The sequence below is a fragment of the Leptodactylus fuscus genome, chromosome 11 (assembly GCF_031893055.1).
Source record: "Leptodactylus fuscus isolate aLepFus1 chromosome 11, aLepFus1.hap2, whole genome shotgun sequence".
NCBI lineage: Eukaryota > Metazoa > Chordata > Amphibia > Anura > Leptodactylidae > Leptodactylus > Leptodactylus fuscus.
The window spans coordinates 47,430,114-47,440,322 of NC_134275.1; the positions used below are offsets into that span (position 1 = coordinate 47,430,114).

The 10,209-nt window shown below is 43.7% G+C and overlaps 1 pseudogene; it reads left to right on the forward strand.

Annotated features, from left to right (window-relative positions):
- The first annotated feature begins 745 nt into the window (after window positions 1-745).
- LOC142185759 (U2 spliceosomal RNA) lies at window positions 746-845 on the forward strand (annotated as a pseudogene).
- Window positions 846-10,209: the final 9,364 nt, after the last annotated feature.

Below are 10,209 nucleotides of genomic sequence, written 5' to 3' on the forward strand. Positions count from 1 at the left end.
TGTAAATAAGAATGGTCCCATCCATGGATAGCAAGCAGAGATCTGGAAAATGATGAAACACCCGACACTCCATGTGAATGTGCGTGCCTCACTGTGACATGACCAGAGGCTCCATATTGGTAATACCTCCCCATATAGTCCATATAATAATCAGCCCATGTAAATTTGTAGCACAGTTAACCCTCTATGGGGGAATTTGTGGGAATGTAGCCTTCTTGATGCTCCCACGGTTGCTTTAGCATATGGCCGCCAAATTCCAGTCCACAACAGGGAAGCGTTACATGACCCCATTACTACGAGCTTCAGTTTGTGACAGTCCGCCACTAACACCTTGTCAGCCAAGATGAGAGGCTTCCAGCTAGACTGACGTGTCATATAAATGATACTTAAAGGGGATGTCCAGACCTCCTTTAAATAACACAAGTGAAGAGCCACTACAAAGACTGTCCCCCTCCGAAGGACCCTGCATGTCCCTGCATTGTATGGACAGACCATTGGCTTCAGTTGGGCACCATGTGATGCGTCTCCTTAATTTTCATCACGCTGCACATCTTGGGGCAGATTTATTAAAATGGTCTAAAAGTAGAATCGTACCATACTTCAGGAGACCAAGGTGGCTAATCGCATCACCTCTGTGGCCTCTGTTTGTGGCTATGGTCACTTGATGTGGTTGCTATGTAAAATGTCACATGATGATGCTAGCCAAACAATCACCATGACATTCTTCTCATTTGCCCCAGCCTACACCTGTTCTCGGCCTTTTGGCTAAGATCAAGTGTAGTATCTGTTCTTATCAGAAGCAGTAAGTAGGTGAAACTGCCGCCGGGCAGAGGAAGGGGCCCACTGGCAGGAGTAGACCGAACACTGTGGAGGTAGGAATGGAGAACCACTTGGGGCATGTTGCTGGGGGAAGCAGCTAGTAACCAGTTCCGCCAGTGGAGGTGATGGACCCACTGTAGGGGACTGGTGAAGACTGCGGACGCTGGTAACATGACCACCAGGAGATTGGCAACCTTCTGGAGATCTTGGCTGGGGGCCGGGGAAGCGCTCGAAGGCCTCTAGTGTCATGCCCTGAGGGTTAGAGTGGCCCCCAGGGTGCCTTAAATCACTGGGCATGGGAAACCCACCGATTTGGGCACATTGCGTGGCACTATTTCCACCTTTTGAGCACCACTCCCTTATGCCTGGTTTTCCTGGCGGGGAAATTTTTTATAGAACCGGCGGTAAACCGGGCCTTGATTGGCACTTTACCACTTTGTTTTTCACCTTCTTCTGTACACTCTGTCACCTTTTTTTGTGTGTTCGACGAAGGGATGCTGTACGCTTTTGGGAGGCCCCCGACGGTCGTCTGGCGGTGAAGTCTGTAATGGGCTTCCCTCCTGTCTTTTTGGTGACCTGCCTTGGGTCGACTGAGGCAGGCGCTGGATTTCGGATCTGAGTCCAGGAGTACCCCAGGTGGTGGCAGCCCAGGGAGAAACTGGATGACTGGTCTGTTCTGAGTACCCTAGGTGGTGGCAGCCCAAGGGGAAAGGAACGTTTTGGACTTTCTGCTTCGGCAGTTTGTCCGTCAGTTACTCTACTCCACTTGGAGCCTTCTGGCTCAGTGGAGGTGAGTTAGTCGGGAACCCTATTCCCTTTTGGGATAGGGTACCTTTGCAGACAAGCATTCTGGGCACATTTTTTTCGTGCACTTGGTGTGAAAGTTGGCACAGATTAGGGGCCTAAAAACAAAACAAAAAAAACCCTCTATCAGTAATTGTAGGTTACCATGGTTACTATAGGCAAAAAGTCAAATGCCAATGCCAATCAATAGTAGAAGCTGTGGCATGTCGCCAGTCTCAAGAACCCCATATTACATCTGTTACATAGTCCATAGCAACCACACATTATATGATTGAGGCGGACAATCGCATTGCCTCTGTGATCAATTGTCAGTTGCCATTGTCACTTGATGTGTAGTTGCTATGGACATCACATCACAGAGGGACAAGAATACTGGTGTTGGGGTATAGTTGCTAGGTCACAATGGTCTGACCAGTTCGCTAATTCACCATCCATCAAATTTCCATCACATATGTTTGAATCAATCAATCCAGTTTTAACTTTGATTCCCTAAATTCGGCGCACGCATCATTTCGACTCTATAAACTCCATGATGGGCAGATTGTGAGTCGATTTGTTGATTTGGTTTGTTCATCTCCTAAGATTTTTGTTGTTTTACTGGTGAATACTAAGAATATTATATAGATAAATCCCACAAATTTAAGGCAGCAGCACACAGGAGTGAACCCTTTGCGGTCTGTCATGGCGGGTGCTATCCGTCAGAGGGTCACATTAATGCTGAGCCGGTGGGTTACGTGGCAGGGGTGGTGATGCTCCATTAGGCCTGCGAGCTGTGAGATTACCAGTTTTAGCGGGCAGTTAGGAGCCAGCATGCTCCGCTATTATTACCCTCAGCCACAGGGGCTTGTATGTGGGATGACGGACGGTGCCCACAATGATAATTACCTCTTTTTACTGACTCAATAAACACGAGATTTCCAAATGAGGCCTGAATGACCAGGGGAGGTCGGAAAAATGCACTGAAAAATGGAATATTCCGTAATATAAGGATCGTGCATGAATAACTTCATAAAATCAGCATAATAATGTGCTAAGAACAGGCTGATGGGGTATGACGTGTCCGGCAGGAGAACGAAAAAAAACTAGTATAAGTGCAACTACATATAACCTCATAATATCCCATATAATCTCCTAGTACCCATACTCATAATATTCCATATAACCTCATAGTACCCCATATAATCTAATTGTAACCCATATAATCTCATAATACCTCATATAATCTACTAGTACCCCATATAATCTAATTGTAACCCATATAATCTCATAGTACTCCATATAACCTCATAATACCTCATATAATCTACTAGTACCCCATATAATCTCATAATACCCCATATAATCTCATAGAACCCCATATACCATAACAATACCCCATACAACCTCATCATACTCCACATAATTTCATACTACTCCATGTAACCTCATAGTACCCCATATAATCTCATAATACCCCATATAATCTCATAGTACCCCATATAATCTAATTGTACCCCATATAATGTCATCCCATGATCCCATAGTACCCATACGCACTTATAATACCCAATAATACATTCATAATGCCCCTAATAATAATAATAATAACTTTATTTCTATAGCACCAACATATTCCGCAGCACTTTACATATCAGAGGGGACATGAACTGACGATATCAGACATTACAATGTGACAAACAATTAATGTATCATACAATAGTAGTGAGGGTTCAACAGTTTACAATGAATAAAGAGATATGCGGACACAAGAAGTGAGAGGGCTTGTTTGGTACAATGTTGCAGCCATCTAGCAATACATAAAGTCATATACCTGAAGCTGTCTAAGCTGTTACCAGCCAGTATGTGTGAAAATACAGCAACTAAGTATATGGAGTGCATAGTACCTTCTAGATGGAGGGGACAGGATCTAAGGAATAGAGGAGGAAAGATAATTTAGGATAAGAGATGTTAGTGTAATGTGTGGAGGTGTAGAACAATGTGATCAGGTCATGTGATAAGCCTGACTCTACAGATGTGACTATAGGGCAGGTCTGAAGCTGCTGTAGTTGGATATCAATCTGATTGTCCGGGGTAAAACATTCCAGAACACCAATGCAGCTGGAGAAAAGTCTTGGAGACAGGAGTGGGATTTTCAGATAACAGAGGATACAAATCTAATGTCATTGGCAGAACGCAGAGGAGGGATAGGGCAGTAAACAGGGAGGAGATGTCCTCACATCAGCGCTATAGATGGATTTGTGGGTGAGTGTGATCATTTTTTTATTGTATCGTGTGATGAATAGGCAACCAGTTCAGCAACTGACACAAAGTAGATATATCTGTGTGCCGGAGTGATAGAAAGAGGAGTCTGGCAGTCGCATTCAGGCCAGATTGTAGAGGGGTGGTCATACACTTGTTACCAATATAACCTCATAGTAGCCCATATACCATGACAATACCCAATATAACCTCATAATACCCCATATACCCTTATAATACTCCACATGCACTCATAATACCCCATATAACCTCATAATATCTTATAATACTCCAATTCACCCCATAATACCAGCATAACCTTATATTAACCCACACATTATAATGATACCCATAATACCCCATATACCAGAATATTAACCAATATAATCTTATAATATCCAATGTCACAGTACAGAGATAATAGACACAGTAATGTCACCGTACATGGACAATACACAGAGCGATGTCACAATACAGGGGTAATATACAGTACAAAGTGATGTCACAGTACAGGGATAATACACATGGTGATGTCACATTATACAGTATATAACTTAAAACACCCATATAACCTCATGATGAGAAGAGTATGAAGATTATATAGCAGGCATGGATTGATAGCAGAAAGAGCTTCCTAGCAGCACAGAGTATTTCAGTAGATGGGTTTGTTGATCCTGACTCCTGAGGCAGCCCTGCAGTGATTAGTCATCTCATGTGATGATGTTAGTGCGGACAGGCCTATGTAATGGAAACATTCTCCAAATATAAGGAGATAAAGAGCAAAAAATGTACCCAGGATCACAGAGTATTTAAGGAAAGGAGTATGTTGAGACTTCTACACTCGTGATGATGTATGTGAAGACAAGGCAGCAATGTCAGGATGTAAGGGAGAAAAGTCAAAGAGCAGGGTCAACAGCAGCACAGAGTATTTCAGAATACACAATTTTGCTCTAGTACTGCTCTTGAGCACTTACAGCTCTTATCTGTCTGATGTACATTACTTATATCCCATGATTTAGTGCCGACATTCCAGCCTGAATATTTAGAAGTTCTCTGATCTATGTCTGTGTTTGACTCTGAACTTTCTTCCTTGGGTCCTGTTCACAACTTGCTCCTTCCATCTCCTGTCTCATTTTTTTCTGCCTCTGCTGAGCCGGATCAGCTCATGATTTTGTGTTTAATCAATCATCCCGGCTCTAAACACACCCTGCTGGCAGTTTAATATCTTTTGGCACGAGCCACTGATTCTGGCAGCATGTATCCAGGACTCATGCCGGCAAACATATGGGCAAGCTGGGGTGACTGACAGGCCCCCTTTTGGCTTTGCCGCCCCATGCACGATGAGTTCCATCATCAGATTGGACCCAAGTAGACAGGGGGCGGTGGATCCAATCCATCAGGTTTACAGAGGGTGGAAACAGCAGAAACACAGCTGGAAAAGGCAATGTAGAGATAAACTGGACAACAGAAAGGGAAGAGACAGTAGACGTCTTGTAATAAGACCGGGGAGAAGATGGGGTATAGATTCAATTATAAAGACTATAATGCTGCCCCCCTATGTACAAGAATATAACTACTATAATACTGCTCCTGTGTACAAGAATATAACTACTATAAAACTGCTCCTATGTACAAGAAAATACTTACTGTAATACTACCTCCTATGTACAAGAATACAACTACTATAATACTGCTCCCTATGTACAAGAATACAACTACTATAATACTGCTCCTATGTACAAGAATATAACTACTATAATACTGTCCCCTATGTACAAGAATATAACTACTATAATACTGCTCCTATATACAAGAATATAACTACTATAATACTGCTCCTATGTACAAGAATATAACTACTATAATACTGCTCCTGTGTACAAGAATACAACTACTATAATACTGCTCCTATGTACAAGAATATAACTACTATAATACTGCTCCTATGTATAAGAATATAACTACTATAATACTGCTCCTGTGTACAAGAATATAACTACTATAATACTGCTCCTATGTACAAGAATATAACTACTATAATACTGCTCCTATGTACAAGAATATAACTACTATAATACTGCTCCTATGTACAAGAATATAACTACTATAATACTACATCTTATGTACAAGAAAATACTTACTGTAATACTACCTCCTATGTACAAGAATACAACTACTATAATACTGCTCCCTATGTACAAGAATACAACTATTATAATACTGCTCCTATGTACAAGAATATAACTACTATAATACTGTCCCCTATGTACAAGAATATAACTACTATAATACTACTCCTATGTACAAGAATATAGCTACTGTAACACTGCTCCTATGTACAAGAATATAACTATTATAATACTGCTCCTATGTACAAGAATATAACTACTATAATACTGCTCCTATGTACAAGAATATAAGGGCGGGTTCACACCTGTGCCCGATCTCCGTTTTCAGGTTAGTTTCCATCTTCTGCTGACAGAAGACGGAAACCTGGCAGACAGTGTCCGGCCATGAGCACCTGTGAGCGTTTTGTGCTCTCCGCGGCAAAACCGTTTTTTTTTTTTTTTAACCAGACACAAAGTCCTGCATATGCATGCACGCGGACAGCACAAAACGCTCATAGGTGCTCACGGCCGGACACTTTCCAAACCCATTCAAATGAATGGGTTTGAAAAATGACTGCAGGTTTCCGTCTACTGTCCAGTTTCAGGCAGGAAATGGAAACCTGCAAAACGGAGATCTGGGTGCAGATGTGAACCCGCCCTATCTACTATAATACTGCCCCATGTATAAGAATATAACTACTATAATACTGCTCTTATGTACAAGATTATAATTACTACAACACTGCCCCTATTTACAAGAATATAACTACTATAATACTGCTCCTATGTACAAGAATATAACTACTGTAATACTGACCCCTATGTACAAGAATATAAATACTATAATACTGCTCCTATGTACAAGAATATAACTACTATAATACTGACCCCTATGTACAAGAATATAAATACTATAATACTGCTCCTATGTACAAGAATATAAATACTATAATACTGCTCCTATGTACAAGAATATAACTACTATCACACTGACTCCTATGTACAATAATGCAACTACTATAATACTGCTCCTATATACAAGACTAGAACCACTATAATACTGCCCCTATGTACAAGAATATAACTACTATAATACTGCCCCCTATATACAAGAATATAAATACTATAATACTGCTCCTATGTACAAGAATATAACTACTACTATACTGCTCCTATGTACAAGAATATATCAACTATAATACTGCTCCTATGTACAAAAATATAACTACTGTAATACTGTACTACAATATAATAGAATAGTATAAAACAACCATGTACTAGGTATCTGTAACCTATTGGAGTTATCACGTTGAGGCCACTGGGGGGCAGCAGAGGTCTATACATTACTCTCATTAATCTTGTAAAGTATTGGGTAAGGTTCATGTTCTTGGAGTAGGGGTAGGTTGTAGCTTTGAGGAATGAACTACATTAACCTGATGGGCCAGCATTCTCCAGCCACACAGACTATCCCACCTGAAAACAGTTTGTTGGTATAGTGTGGCAGGGGCCAAGTTCGGGGCCCTTATAGATCTCATCCATAAGGGTGAAGTCCTGCTAAGTTTACAGTGCACATATATCTAGATGGGGCCCTCAGTCTTATGGACGCCATCAGCAGAGAATCCAAACTCGGATTCCACTTCCTATATATGAACAGTCCATTAATGGGCAGGACCGGTCTCGGAGTAGGGGTGAACAACTCCCTTAAAGGCCTTGTGCAGGGTTAGAAAACATGGCTGATTTCTATTTCTCAGGAAGTGACTCCAGGTCTGTTGGCCACCTGGTCATTCTGCAGTTCATGGTCTTTCATTTGCCATGTGATTAATGGACATGATCTCACTTCCCGAGAAGAAGAGGGCAACATATTTTCTAGTCCTGGATAACCCCTTTAAGGAACACCACATTTTTATTTTACATCAGAAATTAAAGGGGTTGTCTGAGACCGAAGACTGTATCAGAACTGTGGGGCCATCTGTCCCCCGCACCAATCAGGTGATTCGGCTCCCAGGGGCCACATACAAGGAATAGGACCAGAAGCTGCAGTGCATTGGAGGAGAGCTGTAGTTACTGCAACAGTATACAGAGCCAGAAGCTGTATACTGCGTATGGAGACGTCCGGGCATTACAGCTTGGCTCTCATACACTTCAATAGGAGCAGACCTACCTCTGGCCATGTACCTTGATGAGCTGATCAGTATGGGGTCCGGTTCATGGACTACACTGGCCCCTCCCCTCTGACAACAGTAAGTGTTTGCCGCAGTGAAATGCTACACGTAAATGTGTTTATTGATGGCTCTGAGGAATGTTCTGTTCTTGCTGATGGTGTCACATATTTAGACTACCTGACGACATATTAACCAGGGCGCCGAGCCAAGAGATCAGGGGCCGCACTGCTTACTCAGCGCCACCACACAATCCTGGGTGACAGTATACCAGCTATCGCAGGGTTAAACTGACCACAGGTAGGATGAGCTGGACCGTGAAGCCGGGCTTAATCATTGTAGGATGGAAAGTTCAGCGACTTTCTAATGGATTTTCAAGCTCTGCTCACTGTCAGTGAATGGACTTGAAGCCTGTCCTCACTAGATACGGGTGTGCTCAGTCTAGACAATCCTCTGTGAGTCCGGCTGATACATTTCACATGCACTGATACACTGTAACAACTATCAGGAAGGGTAATTTGTGCTGTTATGTTACAAGGTCTTAAAGGGCACCTTATACCATCTCCCCAACTCCAAATTTTTGCACTCTTCAATAGGGGCCGATCCACTGATTCCAGCACACTTAGAGGTTTTTCTCTAGCCCTCACCATTCTGGAGTAATCGTCACTGGTAGTTTCAGCATCTAATATGCTAATTAAACTCCCTACTGGCAGGTGGGCAGTCCTCAGCTGGAGCAGATAGTCTGAAACCACCAGGGGCAGGGGCATAACTTGAGGGGGTGCAGAGGGTGCAGTTGCACTGGGGCCCAGGAGCCTTAGGGGGCCTATAAGTACTGGCATTAGTATAGAGATTGCAGTTTCTAATTGGTCCCTAAAGGCAAGGAGACCCACAGATTACCCTATCCACACTAAGATTGACTAAACTCCTTAGCCCCCGTAACCATCACTATCAAGAATTCACTGCAGGGCTGAGGTAGGGGGCCCCAGACAAAAGATTACACCAGGGCCCACAAGACTTCAGTTACTCCTCTGACCAGGGGCGTTACTATGAAAAACTGGACAACCAGTGGCGTAACTACTGGGGTAGCAGGGGTAGCGGCTGTCACAGGGCCCGGGACATTAGGGGCCCGGCGACAGCTGCTACCGATGCATTGTATTGTTTTTTTTAATAGGTCGTTACCAACCAGTAACAGGCCATATTTAGGCCGGCCCCTGCCAGGATCGGTATGTGACGCCGCGGACCCCATAAGCACTATCATACTCGGGGGTCTTTTCGGACCACCGAGTATAACAATCGGAGGCCCGGCAGAGGTAAGGGAACATAAAAAACTGTGTTACTTACCTCTCCGTGATCCGGGCCTACTTCGGGCCTACTTGTGTGACGTCACATGACCCGGGACCTGCGTCCATATGCGTCGCGACGCAGGCCCCCGGTCACATGACGTCCCAGAAGATGGCTGACAGCGGCGGAGGGGGGACCCCACACAGTAATTGCTCCCTCTCCTCGCCCCCACACAGTAACTGCCCCCTTTACTGGCGCCCAGGGATAGTTAAGTGACAGTGTTTTTTATGTTTGTATCTCCCCCTGGGTCTCCGATTATTATACTCTTGGGTCTGAAAAGACCTCAGAGTATAATAATTGTTCATGGGTGTTCATTATGGGGCATAATACTGTGTGCAGGGGCCACAATGGGGCATAATAGTATGTGCAGGGGCTACTATGGGGCATAATACTGTGTGCATGGGCCACTATGGGGTATAATTCTGTGTGCAGGGGCCACAATGGGGCATGATAGTATGTGCAGGGGCCACAATGGGGCATGATAGTATGTGCAGGGGCCACTATGGGGCATAATACTGTGTGCAGGGGCCACAATGGGGCATGATAGTGTGTGCAGGGGCCACTATGGGACATAATACTGTGTGCAGGGGCTACTATGGGGCATAATACTGTGTGCAGGGGCCACTATGGGGTATAATACTGTGTGCAGGGGCCACAATGGCGCATGATAGTATGTGCAGGGGCCACTATGGGGCATAATACTGTGTGCGGGGACCACTATGGGGCATAACAGAGCGCGC